The following is a 26,594-nucleotide window of genomic DNA, read 5'->3' on the forward strand; positions in this document are numbered from 1 at the left end:
GGCAGCCCTCACCGTATGCCAAATCTCCCAGCAACTTGGTCTTGGACTTCCAGACTATGAGAAATAAATTGTTGTTTATAAACTGTCAGTCTGTGTTATTTTGCTTTAGGAGACCCCAAATGAACTAACACAATGCTAATGAAGCAGGTACGCCTTCTTACACTTTCAAAGCACAAGGAAGGGCTAACGAGTTATGATGCATTTAGAGAAAGAGAATACAGGTGAGAGCTGTCAGGCTGAGCTCTTGTTATCTTCCTACGGCCCAGGGAATACTCTACAGTCTCTATGGAAGTGATATTTTCCAGCCAAATCTAATTCAGAGTTCTCTGGGGCTGGCTGTCAACCTTGTTCAGTTGACATTGTACTGTTTGCTTTCAATAAGTATACTCACCACATTAAAAAAAGACTTAAAACAGCTTACAGTAAAGTCATAGAAGCTGTCTTTGAAAAAAAATGGACCAACAGTGGAAAGGTAGGAAACCAGCAATAAAACAGAGCAAGGGAATCATTCCTTACCAAATGCCAAGACAAGAGTTGAGCCTGGTATGTGATTCAACTACCAGTTGTATTTTCTACTTTCACCTGACAGAAGTTGATGTGTTGAATATATTTTATACACAAATTCAATTACATGGGTTGGCAACCCACAACTCATACTCAAGTAACTTTAAAAAATTAGGTCTATATCCTCTGAAGTTAAGAACTGAAATCTGGGTAATTATCTGGCCAACCAAAAGAATGTGGATCAGAACATGATAGCGATGCTGCTGCTATTGGTCTTTGAATTAAAAGAAGTTTTCTTATACAAGTAAATGATCTTTGAATGTTAGAAAGTGGAATGGTATTACGTTGTTTTCTTTAATCTACTCTCTAGTCTCTGGTTTTGAGTTTTTGTGTAAACTGCAGTGATCATTCTCTAAGAGAACTCTGCACTCCTAAAAAGGATCATACTCCAGGAGTCCCTAAGTTAGACCCTTTTCCTCCTATGTTTGGTCTCCCTTTTCTGTATCACCCTTCCACACTGATGGTGTAGCTCTAAGGACTGGAGTCAGAGGCCCAGATAAAAAGTACCTGAGCCTCAAGCACATAGGTACTGCCTCTGTGGACACAGCAACAGATGCTACGGGGAAACATCCCCAGCTCACAGTATACCTGATGGCACCTCATGTTTTCTTAGTGAGTCAAGAATATTAGGTGATTGCAAACATTAGATGTCTCTTATTCTTTTCATACCTTTCTATCTGTTGTTAACACTCTCTGCTAAAAGAGTACTCTCTTCTACACTTCAGTAAGTCTTTATGTGATGTGCCTCCTAGGTCAAAGCTAACTTAATCATCTATCCTGAAACTGTCATATGGATTCTGCCTATGTCTCATAAGTCACTTTCCTTTATTCTTACTTTTAAACTTAGATGGCATTAATACTCACGGTCAATCCTCTCTCCTCCCCCCTTTTTTGAAATCACAATTACAGCTCTCAATCTGGCATTGCAAGGATCTAGTCGGTCTGTCTGACTCTTCCTTTGTAAAATCTCAGTTGCAGCACTGTCACTGTGCGGTATAAGGAACTAGAAACATGTCATGTTTCTCACCTACACTGGGCTTTTCAAGAGCAGGAACTTTTTTTTTATCCCCTACCCACTGTCTGGTGGCTTATAGATTTTTTTTTTCTGAGTAAAGGAAACAGAATAGATCAACACACAATATAGTTTAAGATACAGCAACGTAGAGATGGTCTGAAGTAAATAACTGGCTGGTGGTTATTTCTTTCAACATTCTACCCAGATGCTGTCTAGTCTGACTGGAGACAAATAGCCAGATTTAAGGGAAATCACCAGGCTTTTTGAATTGTTGAGCAGCTCTGCTATGACGAATCCATGAATAACAGCTCACAGCTGCACGAAATCACATTCCCTCCTTGGGAACAGAAAATCTAGATCAGGCCCATGTGTACAGCTTCCCGCCAAGTGTTGTTATTGTGACTGTCCATTTCCTTCGTGTAACAGTAATGAAGTAGGGCCTTAGTCCCCTCACCTCAGCACATCTTGGGAATCGCACTGCCATTTAGAATCTCCATGTGAGCCTCAATAGACATGCTCTTTCGCTTGACTTTGTTATTTTTTTTTTTTTTTGGTTAAATCGCTGGTCTAATGATTCATTTCTTGAGCAAGCTCATTTTAGCTGGGGGCTCTATTAAACTGATATCTGTCAGTGCTATTCATGAAAAACGAAGTGATCGCCTAACATATACCATATTATCACACCAATCAGGACAGCTATCTGAAGGTTAGGACAGTTTCATGATCCCAAAATAGACCACATCCAGGCCTGGCAGGAACACAAAGCACTTAGGTAAGGGCTGTAATGTGGTTCCACGGAGAATCCCCTGCAAAACCCCCAAAGTGGAGGCTTTGCACTTTCATGATCTAATTCAGAGTACAGCATCTATATTTGTACTGAAGTCTCAAGGGGGCAAAACTGCGTTACAATGAATGTGTGCTTTGTAAGCAGAAGCACAGTAAACGTGATGCTGTAATTATCCTTGTTTTCATAGAGGTGGGAAGCTAATCTCTGTTCCTGGCAGACAGACTCAGCCCTTTGCATTTGCTTTGTGATGATACATGGCCTTGTAATGTGTTTGTATGTGTCAGCATTTTGGCAGTATCTGGACGGACACCACATTGGAACAATTTGTGAATGTCAGCTTGATTAGAAATTAGTATTGTGATTGTTTTGTGCTCCAGCTCTGCTTTGCATTTCCACCATATGAAAAAGCTTATGAATCCAATCTGTGACAGTAGTATCTTTTCATGGCAGCTTCTGGATTCTCTTCCTCATTCTAGGTTAAGTTTACAATTGATTGAGGTAGTAAGATATGAAGGAATAGGATTGAAAAATTCCACTTTCTACTCTATGTCACTGTTGGACTTGACACTTTGCCTTCCAGTATTGATGTGTCAATATTTTGAAGCTAGAAGATGTTGCCTTCTGGACCATTCATCCATGCAACAAATCTTTCAGTGTGTCAGTCAGTTACTGTGACAAAATACCTGAGATGATCTACTGAAAAGAGAAAAAAAATATTTTGACTCTATTTCATGATTCCATGATTGTCCTGACCTGTCGTTCAGGATCTGTGATAAATCATCACATTATAGCAGGTAATACATGGCAGAGCAAAGCTCCTCACCTCAAAGCAGCCAAAAACGGGAGGGAGAAAGGAGAGGAAGAGGGAGAGACAGAGACAGAAACAGAGACAGAAACAGAGACAGAGAGAGATCGAGAGAAACAGTATGGGATCAGGTTCCCAACATTCCGTGAAGAGCATGTCCCCAGTGACCTAACTTCTTCATACCAGATCCTATCTCCTAAAGGCTCCACGACCTTCCAGTAGCCCCAACAACTGGTAAATAAGCCTTCAGCATGTGAAACTTTAGGGGTATTTAAAAACCAAACCATAGGAAATGTCTATCCTGTATAACTCACTCCACTTGGATAAACAGTTGATCCTTCCCCCAAAATTCCTAATACTCTAGGTACATTAAATAAATCAAATACATGCATGAAAAATCTAATTTTAGAATGTAGGTGATTCTAGATTGAAACTCCACGTGGTAACATCAGAAAAGGGATTCTCACACTTTGCAGTTTTGCCTTTTTTCAAATGTAGCCCCCTGGTTTGGAGTGATGCTATATGTTTATCTTCTGTTCTTCCCCAGTAAACAGGAATGAAGGATATTGGGAAACACATCCTTTGAGGAACATGAATTATAATTTGGATGGAGAGTTCTCTCAATTTTGAAGCCCAAGGAAAGATTACCCCTTTTCAATGCTGCTTTTCTTTGTAGATAATTTTTAGAAGTTCCTTAAACTTGTAAAATTCTTCTCCCCTTGCTTGAAGTCCTTGATCAGTATTTGTATACAGAAGAAAAAATCCATAAATATAAATTGGTGGATCTTATTTATATTCGCAGAATAGGAGTTTTACCTGAAAGACAGTAGGTTGGAATTGAGAACTGGATGCAGTACAGAAAACGGTGCTCTCAGAAGGTTCTCTTTGTCCCCAAGCTATAAACTTCTCTGACATCAGGCACACCTTTATCATGGCAATTTTGTGAAAATGTCAAAGGTAGGAAAGGTTTTGCTCAGCTACTAAGTTTCCTGAGGCTCTATCTAGTCTCTGATGCTTTTCCTGCCTTGCATCACCAATTTATTAAGCACCATGATCATGAAAGAAGAACTCTTGACCTGACTAGGCAGTCCAGCACTATGTTCTAGTAACTGCATGGAAAACCTGTGTCTGAGTTAAACAGTGACCACATGGGGGAAGAGTTAAGCAATTTCCTTTGAAGGTTATTTTCAACCAAGTGAGGTGAGATGAAGCAGTTAGACTTGTCTGAAGGATACCAGACACCAGAGGTGCTAACGTATTGTGCAGCTTTTCTCTTGTGGTGTTGATAGTGTTTGAATAATTAAATCATATCTACACACACTCTACTTGTGAGTTGGAAATGTAGCTTTGCTTATAATTAAATGTATTTTTTGCTACCCCAAACCATTGTCTCACATGCACTGTAAATGTCATGAGTTGTTTGTTGTCACTGATAGTGGAACATAATGGTTTTCATACTTCATTTCAGCATGCTTTGGAATTATCTGGAGGGTATGTGAAATCAGGGTGCTGTTCCCATGCACAGACTTTCTTTCAGTAAATGGTGAGTTTGGAAGGATTTGAATTTGTTGACATGGCTTTTCCTGGGCTACATTTCAGATCCACTGCCTTAACAGATGCCTTTTCTTCATATGGCTATTCTTTCCTGTCAGGAAAATGCATCTTTAGTCATCATGGAAACATAGTAGCATTAAATTTATTATTTTGTCTTAGTTTAGTTTCTGACTTTATGAAAGTACCATAGAATGGTCCCAAAGGAAGTGTCCATAACCAGCTTCCTCTGAAACACAGCTAGGCAAATAATAGTCTATCCACTGCAGATGTACAATTGGAATTCAAATTGATTTGTGTGCATGCTTTGTTTATGAGCAGCATTGTTTATAAAACTTGGAATTGGACTGCCTTTATGGAGACATTACTTCCATTCAGTTCAATGCTAAGTGATTCTTTTTTGCATCCAAAATTCATAGAGCTAACAAATGAGCACTGAGTTGAATTCATATACTGTTTGCCATACTGAAATACTAGCAGCATAGGTCACAGTCCATGTGCAATATCAGTCAGCCTCATATACATGCAACATATGTCACACATTTGTATATAACTACAGAAACACTCATAGAGGAATCTTTAATGCTATATATTCATATATATTCTATGTATGGTATATGAACCTTTAAGTTCCCTTGTATATAAATACTCATTTCAAGGAAATATTCGTAAGTACTTTTTAAGCAACATTACTCTATGAGACTGGTTGGGGTATGAATAAGGAACAATTACAACATTAAAATTCATTTAAAAATAAATTTATTTGATAATGCCTTCAGAACACAAGTTGGTAAATCCTACAATGACAGCCTTCCAGCTAAAGAAGAGAGGGATAACAAGCTGGTTTCTTATTAGATCTGAAAAGCAAACATTTTTTAAGGCATAAGCCTATGGAACAATTATGCAACACCTATTATTTGCATGAGAGGTCTTAATTGAACTAAGATATTAGTATATAATATCATATATCATATCTCTCAAGGGGTGATAGATCATAACTAAGTGGATTTGGTCTGTGGCACTTACATTTAGTGTCTTCTCTGGAGAAAATGGATAAACAGAACAGTGGAGCAACAGTGTGTTTCCTGGATGTCCTAGGTGGTGAATCCTCAGACTAGTTTAAGAAGGCTCAGGGAATCATGACCTACAGGAACACATTCTTCGACCATCGAAGATCTCTGGAAGAACCTAAAAATGCTCTTGAAATGTGTTTCCTTTTCTTGTCTCCTGAATTAAATTCTTGTGTCAAAAGAAACAGCTTTGACTGTTCTTGTTCAAATAATTTGCCCATATTCTCTAAATTACATTGGGGTATTCCCAGTAAACTTCAGTTCACTTCCCCAGTCAGAAATACATTTTTAAATGCTGTCTGAACAATCTTCAGCTTACATCCTAGCTGTAGATAAGATAATCCTGGAAGAAGAATTGTGATCTTGGACTCCATTCAGTATCACAGAGAGCCTCTACCAGCGAATCAAGAGAGGATACACAGTCATCCAAACTTATCAAAATGAGGCCCAGCATCTTTTAAAGATGCCGTGGTGATAACCAATTTTCATTAGGAACAAATTCTTCTGTCTTCCCAGGAAGATTCTCCTTTTCTTATTTTGACAACATTACTCCCAAACACTTCTCTCTGATTGCATCTGGTTATATCTAGTAACACTTTAGTTTATTTCTCTTTTGTATTTTTAGAGTTTTCATCCAGCAACTATCAATCAATAATTCCTTTGAGCATTAGTGTGCAGTTTCACAAAGACTAGTTATTACTTCTCTAGGACTCTCAGGAAAGAAACACTGTTTGAAAACATGCAAGAGGTTCAACATGTGAAATGCAGTGCTGATGACTTTTAAAATTGACTTTGATCAGATGGCCTTTGAAAGATTCTCCTGCTCCAGGGTGGATTTTCAGAATGTTGTGCGGAATCATTTTCACTTTTGACACAACCTGAGAGAAGCCAAATTCAGTGACAATGCTGTCATCTGTATGACTGCCTCACAGAGATGGCAACTGAGATAATAGCCCGGCCTCTGCAGAGCCCAGTGTCTCTGCCAGAAACTGCTCCCTATCAAAAAGCAGGTGTCTGAGCCCAGGCAAGGGACAGGAAAGCAGAGCCTCGAGGGGCTTCAGAAAATTCTAGTTCTGGTTTGATCTCTGCACATGTACTTTGGAAAGCCAACTCTTATTACAAAATAGCTTTGTAGTTTTCTTTTCCTTTCTTTCGCTTTCCACAAAGCAAATCTTAAACATAGCTCCAAAATAAAATGGTTTCCAAGTGTCTTATACCATAAAATTCACATTAATTGCCATTAATTAGTTTCAGCTAGGAAAGCATTTTTGGGGGGATTTAAAATCCTTGAAAAATTTTCTACTAGTGGCAAATTTCAGATATTTCATACCCCTAAAGATAATTTCTGCCTCTGTGGTCTCATTTGAAATTCTATGTTTATATCACCATGGATGCACTATTCATAACTCAGTCCCAAAATATAGTATACTTATATTCCAAATTCTGTGGTTTTATATTTTGTCTATTAGTTTTCTACCTGCTTGGCTCTAGATAGTCACCAAAGCTCAGCTATTGTGTATTTTCAGTATGTTTAAAAAAACTGGTTATTTTATTTATTTTATGTTTCTGGAGATATGTCTTAGAGCCCTGTTGAGTGCTCCTTAGGCCTACCCTTTAGCTGGCAACTGAAGACCTCCCTCACCATCATGAGTGTATTGTTTTCCTATTACTCTTTGTCTTTCTTTTAAAAAGAATCTCTTATTGTCTAAGCATTGTGTCTGTTATATATAAATGTAAAATGTATGGTCACATTTTTGGTTCAGTCTTTATTCCACCATAGACTCTGAAAATATGGTCAAAGAAGTAGTTTCTTTTATTTTTATGTATCTAAAATTGTTTTATTCCATCACAACATTCAATTAAAAATTTGAAGAAACATAAAATTCTGAGTTAAATTTTTTTTCTCTCCGAAGTTTGAAGATATTACTTCATTTTTCTCTAGCTTCTAGTTTTGAATTAAAATGTCCAGTATCACTCTAATTTCAAATCCTGTGTACATAATCTTCCCCTCAAAAATATTAGTTGAATCTTTTTGGTAGCTAACAATATATGGGTACAAATTGTATTCAGAAATGATATAATTTTGGGTGATTTTTATTCATTTCTGGGTTGTTTGTGAACAAGATTGTTTGTGTATAAACTTTTCTTCTTGAGCTCTGATAAATTTCATGACAGTATTTTATTTTCACTGTCATTTCTTCATGAACTTCTATTGTTTATTTTTACACTCATTTTTTCCCTTCCACTGATCATTTCTTTATTTTTAAATTCTATTTTCTGAGTTATTTTCTCACATTTATTTATTGAGTTTTCCAGTATGTTATGTTTTTAATTTCCAGTTATTTTTCTGTGTGTCTAGTGTTTTTCCTTAATGGTATTCTGTTCTTACTTCATAAATGTGTTCTTGTCTTATCTCTCTGAGAATATCAATGTTAAGTTTGGGGTTTTTCCATATTGTTTTAAATTTTCTTCCTTCTGCTCAATCTTCATTGCTTTAAAAATATTTCAAAAATTTTTATGGTCAAAGCACGTTGTGATCTCTAAAGTGTATGCTGACGTTTATGAGTGAGCTGATTCAAAACTCCATGGGGCTTGTTCTCTGGGCATTATTGTATGTATCTGATTGTTTCACTGGGAAAATCCAGACAACAGTACTGGTAAGTCTTTTCTCTTGATCTGCTCTGATCTCTTGAAAACGTTTTTCCTTCTTGTTCTGAGGGTAAAGGCACAACTGTCAATATTCTAGAACTGACTTGGGAAGGGAGCTGGTGAAGTGATACTTTCCAATATAAAATTTGTACATTTTCAGGTAACTCTCATTTTCATTACAGAAGCTTTGACCTCAATGAGGCTTTGTGTTACTAAATCTGAATTCTCTCTCTGTTCTATCTTCTGAAAAAATTGAGAAGGGACAGTAATCATTGAGTGAAGGAGAGGATCTAAGGTCTAATTGTTTTAATTTTTAATTACTTATATAACATTTAAGGCACACAAAAACATGTAGAAAAATCATACATTTTGTATCCATATACTCACAACCAAATATAAGAAAAAACCCTCAATGCAGTTAAATGTTCTTTATATTTTTCCTTATTATCTTCTCTCTGGTTTTGCTGTTTATTTTCACTATACATGTATATACCTAATAATGTAAAGCATTCTGTATGTTTTTAAACATACCTGATGAGATGAGTTCTTCAGCAGAAGCACACCTCAGATGATTATGTAAACCACCGCGTTGCCTGAAGCAATGATGCTGCTGCATTAGAGGATCCGGTTCTGTCCACAGGTTATGTTTTGGACTAGTTTGTCACCTGCTAGCTTTTAGTAGCATTTCAGGCTAGTAGACTTCCATTTTTCCACCTTGCTTAAAAATGGCCCATGTAATATCCATAGAAAATTTAGAATTCATTGATTTACCTTCCATGTCTATTCCATTCTCTTATGTGTAAGAGAATTGTGTAAACTGTACTCCAGTGGATCATGTCCTCATTATTTCTTTAAACAGTGACTCAGAGGTGACACCCGTGATGGTTCTCTGTAGCTTTAAGAGACACTGCCAATCACTTGAACACTATTTGGATTAGTTGAAGGAAGGAAAGGATTGAAACACAGGACCCAATCATGCCCTGAATTGCCTATCAGTTGGTCTACCATGTAACAGTTCATGAATATCATGATCTGAGAGACCAGTGCGAACACTAATCTTTTATCTGGTTTATATGGGTTCATTACTTATTGACCACTTTAGCAAAATCTTTACCATAGCGTTTTGGTATATAGGAAACTAGAAACTTCATATTGGTAGAATTTAATTCACTTCCAATTTTGGCATTCTATTTTAGTTTGGTAATATATAACTCTTTTGGCTGAATATCCTAGGGCTTGAAGGGTTTTTATTTCTTTTTTTTGTTGTTATTATTATTGGTATAAAAGTAAAACTTATAGAAAAATTTTAAGCTTGCAAATAAGGACAAACAATGAAAAATTATTCAGAGTAAGAGTTCCAGTAACCAAATTAATATTTGCATACTTTCTTCAACTTATATTCTTTCACTCATAATATTAATAAAATGGAACATGATAAATTGAAAGGATTATAATTTTGTGATTACAATAACTATATAATCAGTACTGGCAATTTGTAAAATACACAAATATGTAAGAGATTTTAACCTAAAATCTTTCTTTTCAAATAAAACTTTAAAATCTTAGATATACATGTTTTAGGCCTCTTTTATTTTCAGTCACAAAAGTAATTAATGCACATTTAAAATACAGACAGCACAGAATTGCATAATGTAATGAGATTCCCTTATCAGCCCTATTATTCCCTAAAACTCTTCAAAGTATAAACTCTTTAAAATCTCTTTCACACTTGCCCTGATTTTTCTCTATGTATTTACAACATTTACAATCTTTTGGAAAATACATATTTCCTAAAAGCCAAAGATACAATATATATAATACACACTAACATAACTGGATGTATACAAGAGACTTTAAGCTTTCTTACATAAATAAAATTAAAACATATATCTTATTCCACAACTGGACTGTTAAATTTGATCAATCAAAATGAGCACATCTTGTACCTCGGGAGATAGAAGTCTATCTCATCTCTTCCAATAACTGCATAGAATCAGTATACAATGATTTAGGTAAAAAATTATCTAATTGAGAAACATCTTTTTCTTTTACCATCACAAAGAACAGGGTTTTCTTAGTCCCTTTTCATTGCTAGTCACCAAAAATCTGAGAAAAACAACTTAAGAGGAAAGGTTTTTTTGGTTCATGGTTTCAGAGCTTTCAGTCCATAGTTGTCTCTAAGCAAGAATATCATGGTGTAACTGCATAGAGGAGCAAAGCTGCCTATCAGCAGCCATAAAGCAGGGAATGGAAAATGCTAGCGAGAAAGAGAACAGAGATCAGCTAAGAGTTCCAGGTCACCCCAATGACCCATGCAATTCAACTAGGCCCCACCTTCTAAGTCTCCTTAACTTTCCAATAATGCTATCAAATTATGAGCACATCAATAGATTGATCCTCTGATGAATTTAGAGATCTTGTGCTCCAATAACCTATGGAAATATGCAGAGACACACAGAGAAGTGTGCACTACTAATTTCTTAGACATTTCTCAATCGAAACATGTTGACAATCAAGATTAACCATCCAGCACTGTGTGGATCTTTGTACACAACCAAATTTGCATATGTATACAAAATGCCTTTTTGGTCAAATACATTCCTAGAAATAGAATTATTTAACCTAAAGATCTACAAATATTCAATGTTAGTAGAAGACTCAGTTGCATCCCAAAAAGGTATTGTGAGTTACATCCAAAAATATATAAACATGACAGTTTCTTCATACCTTCACAAATACTGAGTATTATTGATCTTTAAATGTTTTGCCAATACATCTGTAGCAGTACAAATATTATTTCTTATTTTAATATACATTTCCTTGAGTTTCATCATTCCAGACCTGATATTTTACAAATAGAAATGTTGTTTGCTCCTGGATGTCTGACATTCTGTATAGAAAATGAAATACTACATTTCCCAGCAAAAATTGCTTCCAGATTGGCCTATTCCACCTCTATTTACAATAGGTTGATCAATTCTTTGTGTGCTGATATCAGAATTGAAGGAGAAGGTTCAAGAGATTTTCACTAGACCATTCCTACTTCAAACTCATCCATATTCTGGCCATGATAGCTAGAATGTGCATAGGACAAGTTCCTTTGCGGGCCAAAGCTGATGCCAGGTAGAGACTACTTAAAAAAGCAAAAGTTAGTTTCACAGTTGCTGTTGATCTTGCATTTCTGCTCTCAAAAGCAAATAGAAATAATGAAGTGAAAGGAGGGCTGGCATTTTGGAACCTATATGTAGAGTTGTAATTTTGCATGGTTTCCAACTAACAAAGCACGAGTGGATATCCCTTGTTGTTTTGAGTCCAGTTATATTAATGATTATTTCTCCAGATTGTTTACCTAGTCCATCATTTGTTCTGTGCATTTGTTAATTTGCAATGTTAATTTTCAGTATTCTCTTTGTCCTTACAACTGTGTAAATTCAGAAATGATGTGCATGAACCAGACACTATTGAGCCAGGTGTCTCTGGACTATCTCTGAATGAAATATTCTATATAATTTCACTTCTATTTTAAACATAAGCTTTAAAATGTTGGAATGAGCATGAAATAAAATATAATTGTGATATTTAACGCTTGCCATACACTTAGTATGCCATCACTGGGATTCTGACAGAGGGGCCAGGAGAAACAGTGCATCTTTAAATATTGAGCACTGGGATTTGTGCCAAGGTAGCATATGGATGTGAATGATGAATATTCTATTATCTCATGTGTGATGCCAAGAAGGAAGGTGGATTTGTGGAGACCTAGTACAGCTGAGCCCACACCAGAGACAATCCTTTTCATTATTGGTGTCTATGGTCTGAAGATGTATTGAGGGACACACTGGAAGACACACAAGGATAAGGTTGCTAATGAGTTGCAACTGTGCCCAAAAGAGGCATCAGCAGTTGCTACCATCAAATAAATTTTAATGACTTGAGAGTGTCTCTAGTGATCTGCATCTTATCTTAGCTGCCAGGATTTTTTCTGTACATTAGTAGCATAATGATTTCATCTCTGTCTTAGAAAGGTCTCTATTGATACATTTCCCTTTTGCACCTCCTGATCAGTTATTTATGGAGTGTTATGTCTCCTCTCCAGCCCTCAGGCATTCAATTTTCTCATGTGTTTGTGCCAAAGAAAAGGTAACTAAAAGAATACTTGTTTAAGAATAACTTTTGTTAATTATATTAGTAAAAATATGGCCTTGGCTTATGGTGACTTCAGTTGACTGTCAGGACCTGCTTTTTGTTTATTCACTCCTGATCAAAATAGAAAACTCAGAGGCCAATAATGTGGTGATAAAGAGGATAAAAGTCTACTTCCAGGACTTCAGTGATTATAAAAGCTCTGTAGTTTGAATCTGCCTCAAAATATTAGAATTTCAAACCCATTATCTAAAACTGCTCCTGAACGCCAGGTCTATGATGGACCAAACAGATATTAGATTTGCTCCTTCAGTTTCCAGCACAAAGTGATAGGGTCAGTAATCACTGAGTTTCAGGCTGTGTAGAGAGATCTGGCTAGACAGCTCTGATTGCCACAATGACTGGCACACAGGAAACATGCAATCCATGCAATCGAGAGGAGAGGGCCCCTAAGGAAATGCTCCCCAAATTCAAATGTGCAGTCACCTGGAGCTCATGTTACAAAGCAGACTCCAATGGTATACTTTTCTGTCGAGCCCTGAATTCTGCATTCCTTCTAGCTCCCAGAAATGCTGATACTAATATTGGTGGTCCACTGCCCACAACTGAGTATAAGAGCCATATATTTTAAAATGTTTGTTTTATAGCCAGACACAGAAACACAACCTCTGTTGACCTGTGATCCTTTCATCTCAGAAGTCCTGTCCACTCCATGCTCTCCAGGCCTCTTACCAACACAAAAGTAAAAGAAATTCCATTTTACAATGACATAAGTATATTAATATATTTTTCTGATAATTCCTTAATTTAAGACTTCGCAAAGAAAACTAACTACATTTGAACTTTAATAAATTAACTGAAAATGTGTTAAGTATTTTAATGTTTGAAACATATTTCATATTTTGTTGATACAGCACTTTGAGCATTTAAAATGGTGATACCGCAGAAATGGAGGCCAGATATGCTTTACAGTTTTAAATCTGTTACCTCCTTATTAAAATTCAGTTCATCCTTTCACTGGGGCCAAAAATCGAAGCTCTGTGGCTCCTCCTATGTGTGGGGTGACTATATGGCTTGGAGGTCAGTGTGTTCCCATTCATACTTGTATCCAAGCTCCAGACAAGAGAACCTGCTTCTTTCATGTGCTCAATAAATATTAGTAAAGAAATAAGTGCTTGTTGGAATAAATAAAGACAGCAAATTATAGCTTGTCAACTCAGTGGAATACACTGTTCCTCAGAAAATAATAATTGGAGATGTTAACAACTGGGAAATTTTATATTATGCTAAATGAAAAAGAGCTGTCCATTTTTTGTTTGCAAAATCATTATATATGTCATTATATATCCATATATATGTTGTATGTGTATAAGTATGTGTAGCAAGTGAAAAAATAGCAAACAAAAGTAGTAGATAATGAAAACAGTAGATTATTCAAGGTATGGATTATACATGATTCAAATTCCTCTTAAAAGAATTTCATTTCTGTATTACAGTTTTCAATAAATTACATATTTAAAAAGCCACAATGAGTAATGTTTTACTGGCATTAGAAGTCAGTCTTGCTTCCATGTGCTTAATTGCAAAGGCTCTTGTTACCAAAGACTCTCTTTAGAGAAATTGAAAACAGATTTTTGAAAACACTTAATTAACCATAAGAGCCAATTTTTTTATAGATTGTATTTGTGCTGTCATTTTACTTGTAATCTCTGTAGCGGTAGTCCTCAACATTTTTTTTAGCACCAGGGACATGTTTTCTGGAGGACAGTTTTTCCACAAGGAGGTAGGGGAATGGAAGTGATGGCTTCAGGATAATTCAAAGGAGCACACAACCTAGATCCCTCACAAGGGCAGTTCACAGTAGGGTTTGTTCTCCTATGAGAATCTAATGTGCTGCTGAGCTGACAGGAGGCAATGGGAGCCATGGAGAGCAGCTGAAAATACAGGTGAAGCTGAGCTTGCTGACAGCTGCCGACCTGCTGCAGAGCAGCCAGCTCCTAACAGGACTGGCACTCAACCATGGTCATGGCTTAGGGACCCCTGCTCTATAATATTCCAAATATTTGATTAAACTCACAGAACCCTTAAAGAAGAGCTCTTACCCTGTTCATTTAATTCTTTCATCTTTCAGGAAATCAGTAAAATAAATAATAGACTCTCAGATATTCACCTTATCAAATGGAGTGGAGCAAACCACCAACATCTGTAAATCAAGTTGATTTCTATGCTTCTTTTATTTTGGCCTCTGTGCTATTCAGTTGTTTACTTTTTAAATTTAAAGTTGTTTCTATATTGTCCTCCTATGTGAAGTCTACCTCAGGAGCATGTATGTCCTTTCATCTTTCTGCCTACAACTAGTAAATCTGCAAATGTCACCATAAAAAACCTGCTAGTAGAAGATAATGACATGCAAGTTTTGAATTTTTGAGAAGTAAAACTTCCATGGAAATTTGACAAAATGAGTCCTTGTTGAAATACTTCAAGTAATACGAGGAGACAAATTCATTTTTACTAAGACAAACCTATTGGTTCCATTCTCATAGCCAGACAGAAATACTTCTTATCTCTTTCTCTCATTCTTTACCTACCACTCTCTCTCTCCTTTATCTCTAACACCTTTTCTCTCCCTTAAGTTATCTTCACTTCTACATAAATGTCTTGGAATGAATTTTTATTCAAAAATTTAAGAGATGGCAATTGCATACCCAAAGGCATGAACATACATACCTGAGCCTTCAAACTGGAGCATCACTTTATATTTTTCGGGTCGCAAAATTCATGAGAAAAATTTTAGTTAGACTCCTTTTGCTCACATTGTGCCTCTGGAGATCACTGATCACTGGACATTGAGGAGATGCTTCATGTGAAGATTGAAAGCACTTTATTGAAAGACTGTACATATGAACTAAATAATGAATGAATGCTATTAATAGTGAGGTAAATACTAGTGTGGAAGATCTTCAGTTATTAGATACCTCTATAATTAATTTGCCAAACCCCATTAACCACCTTTGGTTAGTATCTTCAATCATGTAGCTATGGTGGTAATATTTCTCTTTCTCTTTTGCTTTGATATTTGCTAACACATTATATCCTTATAAAATGTTAACATTTTACTTTCTTCCTGCCCACTTTTTTATTTGACAAATATTATCAACATTCAAAAAGCATTAATTCCATCTCTTCTATTGAAGTAAGGTAGTACTTGTTCTATAATAATATTTTTTTGTCATTTATCCCATTCTTCATTGTCATTTGGGTACTTATCACCTATACTGGATTTTAAGCCATTGGATGAAAATAATAATCTTTCTACTTTTTATTGTTGTATTTCTTAGTTTTTGTTTTTATCTCTGTCAGTGTCTAGATTGTTTTATTAAGCCTTTGTAAGCAAAAGTGAGTATTGAAGGTTTTGTTTGGTTGATTTCCTGCCCTGTCCTGTCCTTTCCTTTCCTTCCCTTTTCTGTCTGCAGATTGAACCCAGCCAGGGCCTTAGCACTAAGCTACATTCCCACCCTTTCTCTTATTTTTTTACTTTGAGTCATGTTCTCACTAAAATCTCTAAGTTCCATAGACTAGGCTCGAACTTGTGATCCTCTCGCCTGAGCTTCCTAGAGAGCTGCAACTACAGGTATGTGCCACTATGCCCAGCAAGCATTGCAGTTTTATACAAATAGAAAGACTTGGGTGCATTTAATGTGTTCCAATAAAATCAGAGGTGATACTTTTTTGCAAGTGATTTTATGTACCCTTGGAAAAGATGTCCTTTGCAGAGGAGACAGAGAGGGGTGTGTATACATTTCAGAGGGACAGACTAAATAAGTGTGGGGGGGGGCAAGAAGTGTAATATACATTCCTTATTTTATTTAGGAAACTCCAGAAGAACTCTGGACCTTCTGGTTCATTATCCTCCCCAAGGGTCTCGATGTCATCTCTGCCACCCTCTTACCCCTCCCTTTCACTGTACTGCAGCATTGGTATGGCCAATTGACTCCTTCGCCTCCTCAATGTAATGGTGAGCTTTGGGTGGACTCAGATCCCATGCTTTTTCCTGGAAACAGTTTAAGGAACAAAACATTTCTCCTTGTACTATTGTCTATGCAAGTCACATAGTGAATATTGAAAAAGAAAAATCTATCAAGTCATTATTTTGGAGTAAAAGAAGCTAATTTCTCAGAAACAGAAAAAATTGGAAAAAAGAAAAATCTATCAAGTCATTATTTTGGAGTATAAGAAGCTAATTTCTCTATCTTCCTTAGTATTTTTAAATGGTCCTTTTTCCATTGATAAGGAAGACTTAAGTAGAACAGGGTAAAGGAAAAGGCAAGAGTTGAATCTCTACACTCCCTAACTTCACATGAACTCAGAAGCCTTTTTTTAGGCCTTCTGCAATTTGAACAAAGACTCATAGCTAGAGAGTATTTGTTTTGTTTTTGCTTTTGTTTTTTAAGAACTGAGTGTTTTTAAATATCATTGCAATAGAACCACAATGAAAGAGAAATCCAAGAAATTGTCAGAATGATGCCTATTTGTGTCTTTTACTTTCTGTTCAAAAGAAAAGATAAGGAAGAATCTTTTTAAAATTCAGATAAATCAGTATTGCGTTGTGGAGTGTTTGGTGCCAGAATAGAATTGCCTAGCTTACCAAGTTTTGAGTCAACTCACCAAGGTGAGAGAGGATAAAGAGCTATTGTACATGAATAGTTATTTCTAGAATTTGGAAAATGAATTTATAACTTGAGTTCCATTCTCAGAAAATTGGGGTATAGCAATACAAAAATCAACCAATGGTTTTGACAATAGTTTCTGCAAGTACACTTTTAGATGCAGAATTCGGACGAGAAATATTTAAAACACATTTGTTCTTTAAATTGGTGGATAAAACTAGATATTGCTAGCCATGCACATTTTATCTGATTCTGTACCTTTAGCTTGAGTAATCTCTGTCTTGGGAACAAACATATGTTATACCTTTATTCTATGTGGGTATAGAAATTATCTTTATGATGATCTTTCTTGGCAAAAATTGTTTTAGCAAATCTTGCTACATGTGACATATCAAATAACAAAAAATATAGGTCTTTCCATTGAGTTTCTTATGCTTTGACTGAGGATATATTTTTTTAACATACAGCTGTTGAATTACAGTGTGCTCTAATTATCATGGTGCAATACATATATAATTGCTGACCAAGTACTGAGCGGTGGCCTCATCCAGTATTGTTTGTGTTACATTCACATAGAATCATCAGTTCTGTTTTCTTTGTTTTACTTTCTAAATATGGTTTCCATTTCTCATTTAAGATTTATTTATTCGGATTAACTTGATAATTATTAGAACAAAAATAGCATTCTCACTGAAGATTTTTTTTTAGAAAAACATTAGTTCATAATTTTGCCAAGCTGTTCACATTATGATTGATAATCCCTTGATGGAGAGTTTAATGGTTTATTTCCATTAGTAATTTGTCAAAATGCAGTACCTCCAAGCTCCTCTTAGTTGAACTATAGAGATGTAAGAAGTCCAATTTCAATGGGCAATTCCTTCCCATCTTTCTATTGTTGTGAACATTACTATTCCATGCTGAAGAGGCATCCAGTTCTTATTAAACTATATCCTGAATAATGCTACATGGAGAAAAAGAAGCATGCTATTTCTGAGCTTGATGCCAGTTCCCCTGCTCCTCTTCTGTCTGGTTTGATCTCCTGAAATCTCACTTAATGCTGTTGACAAGTTTGTACAGTGTCAATTGCCAGCCAGCCAGGTCTTAACTTCCACAAAGGAACTGCTGGAAAAGTTCTGGCCATCTCCTGGCTGCTGTGATAAAAGGCACCTTTCATTAAAAATCTACTTCTCCCGTCTGTGTGGTGTGCCCTCAAATGCAGCAATACAACCAGTAGAAAGTGACTCTGAAAGCAGCAGAAGAAAGAGAAAATTGCTGGATTCATGGTTGCAGGGCAGGGTTACATAAAGTTGGCTATACAATTGCAGTCATGCTGATAAATCAATATGTGTTGCCATGGAGAGATGGCTATAAGAGAAAAAAACAGATGGTGGTAGTTAGGGTGGAGACAAAGAAATTAAAGACACAAATCTCTTTCCATATAAAAGTCATTTAAAATTCAACAATTCAGGAAGCAATGACATTGTGCATACTTACCTTAAATTACTATTTTTATTACATTAGTACAGAAATATATTATTACAGTCATCACATTATTCATCTATGCATTCTCAGGTCCAAAATTGCCTCTTCCATGTCACCTGCCAAACCTTCGCTTTATTTCATCTAATTTTTGTCACTATCCATTTTATTTACTAAATTCAACGTAACAGAAAGCTAGATTGCCCAACAAATATTTTCACTGCAAGTTTTCTAAAAAACAAAACAAAACACTATTTCTTTCTCTGAAGAAAAAGAATATTGTTGGGCAGATATTTATTATGTAATAACCATATGCATAGCACTGTTATAGTCCACGTATGTATGCTGTCATATAAAAATATAAGATGATCCTACTCCTGGACAGTTAAAAGCTTGCATCACATTCTACAAACAATTTTGTCTTGTAAGTTTTAAGTGATAAGAATGAACAAGCAGGACTAGTTTTACTTAACATATTCTGATCCAAATTTTTTCAAAACTTCACAATTTATTAATGAAAAAATAGATTTTAATCACTACTATAAAAGAGCATTTTTTCTTTTGTTTCAATGTTTCGCAATAAGCACCAATATCACTAGATAAAGGACTACATAGGGGCAACTTTCCAGTTCACCTGGAAGGAGAGAGATACTTTGTGCTAATAGTTTCCTAACTACTAAAGTAAAATTTTACTTCCTTGAGAAAACATACACATGCATGCTTCTTGGTAATCCCATAACAGAGATATATAATGAAAATAGTATGTTATTTAATAAAAATGTATTCAGAAGACATATTTCTGACAGTCTGATAGAATAATTCTCCTTAATATCATTAATGTTAAAAACAGTCATAAGTGTAAAAAAATTTTAAAGGTTTAATTTTGTCAATGGACAAAACAAAATCTAACAAGAAACCAAGTAGTTTTGAGCTTGAGTTTAAGTTTCTAAAACTCAAAATATGGAGAAGAAAAGATAATTCCAAAGGAGCACTCAAACTAGGAGAATAATAGGAAAACTTTTTCCTGAAACTGGAACCTCAAACATCAACAGCTTCAATGTAAAGGGTGGACTAAACCTAAATTCATTCCCAGACAATAAATAAAATTTTATGCATGTAACTTTGGTCCTAGATGGATAAAAATTTTAAAAATTGTTGAATACTCAAATACTTCTAATGTGTTTGTAAACTAAATTCATACCACTTGGGTATTTAAATTTGTACTCAGCTATATTTGTACTTCTAGGCACTTGATAAACACAAGTGAAAACCCAAAAGCAAACAAACATCTCATACAAGGTTATTTAACTATAAAACAAATAACATTCTAAAAGATATCATTGAGAGTCATCATTTGTAATTAGATCTCTAGAGATATGATCCTACATAACTACAACTGCATGCACTTTGATCAACATTTCCTTATCCTCTCCTTCCCTGCCCTGGTAACTACTCACCTTTCACTCTGTTTATCTGAGTTTGAAAAGAAGTTTTCATTAGGCTGAAAAGATTATTCCTATATGCTACATAGGTGACAAAAATATAATTCAAAATATGGAAAAGGCTGTACCAAACAAATACTAAATGAAAGCAAAGTGATCCAGCTATTCATTTTAAATTTATATGAACCTAAAAGCACCATGAAATGCATACAGCAAAAAAATTAAGATGTAAAAGGCACTTTAAAAATTCATCTTACTGGACTGTTTTAACACACATAGTTTGTTTAATTGAGAGATGAAGTGAATACCCACAAAAGTAAGAATAAATAGGCAAAAGATAATGTATTTTTACACTGCACCCAAAAGTTACAAAACACACACACTTTACAACCACATATGGAATTATTGTAAAAATTATTCATATTAGTGAGTTGTAAACAAGTGTCAAACATCAATGACTAGTGATGTCATGTTTTCTTGACTTTTTTATTGTCAATTTCATTGACTTCCATATACTGTATCTTCACCATTTCCTTCCTCCAAATTTCTTTTTTTTTCCCTCCCCTAGATTCTTGAGATGTGAGCTTAGAGTATTGATTTCAACGTCTTTCCTCTTTCTAATTTATGCATTAGTTTAGTCCTATTCATTTCTCTATACTTGAACACTGTCCCATAAATTTTTATATAACTTAACTTTTATTCAGTTCCAAGTATTGGTAATTTATTTTGAAAAGTTCTGTTTAATTTGCAAATTTTGAGGAGTTTTTCATTATCCTTTGTGCTATTAATTTTTTTTTTGTACCTGGGACCAAACTCACGACCTTGTGCTTGTGAGACAGGTGTGGTGCCACTGAGCTAAATCCCCAGCCCTGTGCTAATAATTTCTAATTTGATTTCATTTTGGTTAAAGAACAAAATATTTCAATGTTTTAAAATTTGCTGAAATTTCTTTATGTCCCAGAACGTAATCTGTCTCAGTGTATGTTCCATAGGTACTTGAAAAGAATATGTGTTCTACAGTTTCTAGGTAGAGTGTTCTATAAATATTAATTATAGACTATTATTTGATTATATTATTGAATTTCTTTACCATTGTTGCTGAATTATTCCTAGTTACTATATTATTTCTTTGCTTTGATAGTAGAGGGCTATTGCAGGCTTTAACTTTAATTATGGATTTATTTCTCTTGTCAATTCTGTCAGTTTTTATTTCACATATTTGTCATTCTTGTTTTGCGTCTGGTATATATACTTCAGATTACTGAGTTTTCTTGGTGAGTTCACAGTTTTATCATTATATACTATCTCTCAGTCTCTGATAATTTCTTTTGCTCTGCAATATATCTAATATTAATATGGTCATACCTGCTTTGCTTTGATTATTATTTGCATGAAATGTCTATTTTCATCCTTTTAATTTCAACCTACGTGTATCATTTATTTGTAGTGAGTTTCTCATAGATAAAATACAGATGGATCACATTCTTGAATTCATTATGCCAATTTCTCTCATTTAATTAGTACATATATATATAGACCATTTACATTTAATGTGATTCTTGATGTATGAGGATGTAATACTAACAATTAATTTGCACTTTTGGTTTGTTCTCACTTTTTCCATGTATCTGTTCTTTCTCTGCCTTCCTGTGAATTACTTAGAAATTTCTTAAAATTATATTTTGATTTATCTATTGTGACTTTAAGTGTATCTCTACATTAGTCCTTTTTAGTAGTTTCTTTCATGGTGACATAATCCATTCTGTCATTGTCTCACTATTTAAGGCAAAGTATAGAAAGTTTTATCTTATTTGAGTCCCTAAATCTTCCTCTTCAAGACATAATTTTTAAAAAACATTTTGTCAACATGTATTTGGACCCAGAAGAGACAATGTTATGAATTTTCCACCAAATGTCTCATACAATTTTAAAAAATCATAGAAAGAAGCAAAACCTGCTCTATTCACCATAACTGTTGTCATGTTATTTCCTCTGAAATGAAGATCCATGGTTTCATGTTTGATCATTTGCTTTCTGTCTAGAGAATTTTCTGTAGTCATTTTATATGAGGGAAATCTGCTGGTAACAAATTTTCTCAAGGTCAACTCTTGATTTCTACTTACCCTAAAACCATAGGAGTATAGTATAGGATTCTCAATTGAATAGTGCTTTATTTTGTTTTATTTTTTGTCTTTTAGTACTTGCAAAATATTGTATAACTTTGTCTGAGGTCATTATTTCTGACGATAACTCTTTTGTAAATTTTCATTGTTTTCCCATCAAACAAGGTGCTTTTTTTTCTTTGGCTGCTGTAGAGATAAGTTGTCTTTGCCATAAGATGAAACCTCATGGCGAGTCAGAAATTTCACCAACACCTAGAGGTAATCAGGTGGCTCCCACCATTATGTCAATGGAGGCAACATAGAGAGATGAAATTCCCATTTTCACCCACCAATAATGAACAGCCTCTTATATTCCCTGTCCATACAGTCTGAATGGGGAAGCTGTACTTCCACCTACAACTGGAAGTAACAATTTCAAATTTAATTTAATTTTCAGAATTTTAATTTTTATACATCTTACCGTAGATTTTTGTGAGCTTATTCTGGCTGAAGTTCATTCAACTTTTTGAATCTGTAGGTTTATTTCTCTTGCTGTATTTGGGAAGTTTTCAGTCATTATTTCTTCAAGAATCTTTTCAGTCATGTCCTCTTTGTTCTCCAGATTCCAGTGACAAAAATGTTACATAATTTGTCATAATCCCACAGGTATTTGAGTCTCTATGCTTGTTTTGGCTTGTTTTTGTCTTTGTCGGTTTTATGTATGGTGTTCATATTGGATAATTTTTATTTTTCTATCTTTCATTTCATTGATTATATCCTATCTTCTTGTTTCTATTTCTGAGTGCGGTCACTGAGGTTTTAATGGCAGTTGTCATATATTTGAGTTTTAATATTTTCATTTGGTTCTTATATCTCTTCTTTCTTTGCTGAGACATCATAGTTTTTGCTGAGGCTCTAAAATATTTATTTGTTTTACTGTAATTATTTTTGCATAACTATTTTTAAATATTTGTCAGATAATATTAACATTTCTTTCTCCTTGGTGTTGGCATGTATTGCTTGTTTTTTGATTTTCATTTACTTTGAGATATTTCTGTTTTTGGTATAACAAGTGATTCTTTTATTGAAACTTGAACTTCAATTATGTTGTAAGACTTTAGATCTTATTTAAACTTTTTCATTTAGCTGTTTTTCTGATACTATACAAAGAGAAAAAGTGTAGGGTGCATTATGTTATTTCCAGTTGGAGTTGGAAGTACAGCTTCCCCATTCAGACTGTATGGACAGGTAAGATAAGGGGCTGTTCATTACTGGTGGTTGAGAATGGAAATTTCATCGCTCTGTGTTATCTCAACTGACAGAATGATGGGAGCAGCCTGATTACCTCTAGGTGATGGTGAAATTTCTGACTCCATGAGGCTTCATCATATGCCACCCAATCCAGTGAAGGAGACAGGTGCATCCTACTTCCAGGAGAGGGTTGAAGGTCAAGTTTACCAAATGCTCTGCATGTCACCATGAGGGAAGAAGAGACTCATTTATTTGAAAATCCTGACCATCTCTTTCAATACTCTGATGCTATCTTGCCTTGTTGTATCCTTCCTAGGGTGGAAATCAGGTGTTCCCCATCTGCCCTTTTTTGGTATGCATGAGAAGTCATTGTTGTCTTTTTTGTGGTGTTCTATATATTCTGTCTTGCGACCTTGCCCTTTTCCAGGTTCTTTGCCTAGAGAGGGCAGTTGAGGGGAGTTGTCTGCACTCACTGGTATTTCAAGCTACCAGCTTCATCTCTTCTAAATCTAAGGTGAATGAGCCAAAAAGAAAACAGGCAAATCACTACCATTATCATTTCTGTGGTCACCAGCTGCTCTGACTTCTACTGTACACTTCTCAGTGTCTGTTTTTCTATTTCGTTATTTAAATGATGTCCAAAAGTTTTGGATTCTCTTAAGATGAGGACTGCAGAAAGATTTCTCTATTCCACCTTCCTTCCTTGTCTATGTTTAGTTTATCCCTATAAACTGCTAAAATTATTCCTATAAGCTATAGATCAAAAATAAATCCATAAATGTGGCACAAATAAAAAGATATCTGTGAAAATACTTATAAAGTGTACATATAGTTTAATAACATTTCATAATGCAGTAATTAATCTCATTTTGTCAGGAGACCATACTTTGGTATAAACAACCTGGACTTGGTTTCAATACTTATTAGTTTTTTCTCTTCGATGTGTTAAGTAATTCTTTAAACTTTTATAAAATGAGTATAAAAATGCCTACTTCATAGGGTTCATAAGAATTAATGAATAGCCTTTGTAAAACCTACTATTGGTTAGCTACTGGATCCCTTCTAACTTAATCAAAAATGGAAATACAGGGCCGGGGATTTAGCTCAGTGGTGCCACTGCCTGCCTCGCAAGCACAAGGTCCCAAGTTCGATCCCCAGTACAAAAAAGAGAAAATGGAAATACATTTGTAAAAACATTAGTTGCTGCCAGGGATTTAGCTCAGTGGTGCTGCACTTGCCTTGCAAGCCCAAGGTCCTGAGATCAATCCCTGGTACCAAAAAAACAAAACATTAGTTCCCTTCAGATATGAGATTCTCTGAATCAAAAGTAGTAGCATCATAAATAGCTATTTCCATAGTATTAATATTTTGGACTAAAGCACAGAAGAGTAATTATATATATATTGCACATAAAACTGAAAAAAGTGTTATCCTTATGAAGGACTTTACAAGTACTGATCCTCACCAGAAGCAAGGTTGTGGATATGATGGAGACATAGCTCAAGAGGTGTGCAAGGTATGTCTGTGTGGCCAGGATAGCTGCATCAGAGATCAGACTATAACTCTCTTTCAACTTCTGTCACAACAAGAGGACTTAGAATTCAGATCATATAATAGCCTGTGTTTATTTATCCTTGGTGTAGATTGTACACCTAAAATAAAAAACACTGAAAACAAAGAGATTGGTCAAGCATCTTTGTTTTTTTGAGAAACATTGTCATGTCTTCAAAGTACAGTGTATAGTCAATTTTGTCCCTTGAGACTGAAGAACATAGATACTCATATAAGGTTGATGAGCTCTACTCTGTCTATGTAAGTCATAGTTACCAGTTAAAATTAAGCATGAAGAAGAAAATAATACACAACATTACACAAGAAATGCCTCAATCATTGTCAAAGTCTTTCGCTAGTTCTACAACCAAGGATAATTTGCATTGTCACTGGTTTGCTGCAACTGTCAGTGGTTTCCTGTTCCCAAAATATGAACAGGAATAGGAAGGTCAAGCAGTTATATGAAAGCAAAGGCAGAGAGCTGTTAAAAGAAAATTAGGTAGTTGATGATGTTAACCTACTTTAACATCATCTGCTGTTTCATTACTTAAATGTTTATTGTACATTCTAATATTAAATAGCATGGTTTCCCATAGCATGAATGTTGATATGATCAAACATAATGTTTCTCTATGTTGTTTTTAATAAAGAGAACATTTAATTTCATTCACAAATGTTTGTCTTGATCTTGCTTAAAATGTGTAATTTGAAGGGATTTTTAAAGGAAGGATTTTCACAGGTGGTCTCCACTACAATTAGAAATGCTGAAAGGCTTTTAAAGAGACTTTTGGACCACGACCCCCTCTTCTGTCTTCTCTTGTTGTTTTGCCATTTATGTGATGCTGCCACGGGAGTCTTAGATGCCATGGTAGCCTTGTTCCCACCAGCTGTTTGTAGGGTTGTATAGGTCACGTAGCCTAGAGGTTCAACTTTAGTGCCCTTGGATCCATTATGACTCCATCGTAGAGCTGAAATTCAATCTTCAATCACTGTTCTGTAACAAATCGGCACTTTGGGCTCTTGATAAAATAGTTGTCTTGTTTCTGACTTCAGCTGTTCATGGACAGTAAGTGCATTTCTTTAGGGCAGTTTCTGCTTAGAAGTTAAAAAGAGGGAGGAATTGGAGGAGTTGGGTTGTGAGATAATTTCTGGAAAGGACAGAATTCTTAGAAGCTGAATCAAATGATGAAATACTCCCATTAGAGATCAAGTGACAGTCATGTAAAAACATCGATAGATTACTCCCTTCTCTCTTTTTATGAAATTATTACCCAGAGTATTATTGAGTTAGCATAAAAGAAAGGATGAAAGACTATATACTCTAGTGTTTTTTATGGCATGGTTGCTTTATATCTATATCAGTGTCATTTTGATTAGTACATGTTTGCAATACATGTTTACATTCTTTATGTGGAATTGGAGCATCTACCTAAGACATGTTAATTGCTTGTTTATCCCCTTTCCCTCTCCCTACCTCCATTGCTGAATCCCCTTCCAGTTTAAGAAAGATCTATTTCC

The 26,594-nt window shown here is 35.1% G+C and overlaps 1 protein-coding gene across 3 annotated transcripts in view; it reads left to right on the forward strand.

Annotated features, from left to right (window-relative positions):
- Nkain3 (sodium/potassium transporting ATPase interacting 3) overlaps positions 1-26,594 on the forward strand; it is a 654,273-nt gene that overhangs the window by 283,262 nt on the left and 344,417 nt on the right. The window lies entirely within an intron of this gene.

Source organism: Heterocephalus glaber, unplaced genomic scaffold, assembly GCF_053883595.1.
Source record: "Heterocephalus glaber isolate CG9 unplaced genomic scaffold, H.glaber_assembly_v1.0 deba00001553, whole genome shotgun sequence".
In the NCBI taxonomy this organism is placed as follows: Eukaryota; Metazoa; Chordata; class Mammalia; order Rodentia; family Bathyergidae; genus Heterocephalus; species Heterocephalus glaber.